We start from the raw sequence: 1,381 nt of genomic DNA, 5'->3' as shown, positions 1-1,381 counted from the left end.
ATAGGCCACAAAATCCTTATTTTTATTGTGGTAGTTTATGGCATTCTATTTATAGTTGTAAGGAATATCATCGTCTATACTATGATTATTATCAAATAAAACCTTCTTTGAAGAAAGTTGCTTTAATTCCTTCTAGTGTAAGTTTTGATGTAAAGTCTGATACTGTAAATTCTGATAAGAAAAAGGTTAACATAAACTCTGATGGTAAATCCGCTGCAAATGTTAACAAACTTAATAAGGCCAAAGGATCCAAGCAAGTCTGGGTCCTTAAAACTAATCATTAGTGGTCTTTGTGATTGCAGGGCAATAGGAAAAACATCCTACTTCTTGATAGTGGATGTTTAGGACATATGACTGGAAATAAAGCCCTGCTATCAAACTTTGTGGAGAAAGCTATCCTAGGTGTTTCTTATGAGGATGGCAACATGGGAAAAACTCCGGGATATGGCAATATCAATCTTGGGAATGTCATCATTGAAAAAGTAGCTCTGGTCTCAGGACTTAAACACAATCTGCTGAGTGTGAGTCAAATCTGTGACAGAGGTTATCATGTGGATTTCTTTGAAGAACACTGTGAAGTTGTAAGCAAATCTACATGCAAAGTTGTTCTGAAGGGATACATGCATGGTAACATTTATGAATCCAAGCTTTCAACAAGTTCTGATGGCTCTACAATCTGTCTGTTAACCAGAGCATCAATTGAAGAAAGTTGGGATTGGCACAAGAAACTCTCTCATTTAAATTTCAACAATATAAATGAACTAGTCAAGAAAGATCTTGTGAGAGGAATGCCAAAATCAGTGTTTTCTCCTGATGGCCTTTGTGATTCATGTCAAAAGGCAAAACAAAGAAAATCTTCATTCAAGAGCAAGACTGAATCTTTAATTATTGAGCCTTATCACCTACTACATATTGATCAATTTGGTCCAGTGAATGTCATGTCTATTACAAAGAAGAAATATGCTATGGTCATAGTGGATGAGTTCACCAGATATACATGGGTGTATTTCTTGCACACAAAAAGTGAAACTACATCTATCTTAATTGATCATGTCAAGCAACTGGATAAATTGGTCAAAGATTCTGTGAAGATCATAAGAAGTGATAATGGCACTGAGTTCAAGAATTTGATCATGGAAGAGTTCTGCAAAGAACATGGAATAAAGTAGGAATTCTCTACTCCTGGAACTCCACAGCAAAATGGAGTTGTTGAAAGAAAGAATAGAACTCTTATTGAAGCTGCACGAACTATGCTTGATGAAGCAAAGTTACCAACCTACTTTTGGGCTGAAGTTGTGCAGACTGCTTGTTTTACTCAGAATGCAACACTTATCAACAAGCATGAAAAGACACCATATGAGATGGTGAAGAAAAAGAAGCC

Source organism: Apium graveolens, chromosome 8 (assembly GCF_009905375.1).
Source record: "Apium graveolens cultivar Ventura chromosome 8, ASM990537v1, whole genome shotgun sequence".
NCBI classification, from domain to species: Eukaryota; Viridiplantae; Streptophyta; class Magnoliopsida; order Apiales; family Apiaceae; genus Apium; species Apium graveolens.
Note: the sequence above shows the minus strand (reverse complement) of the source record.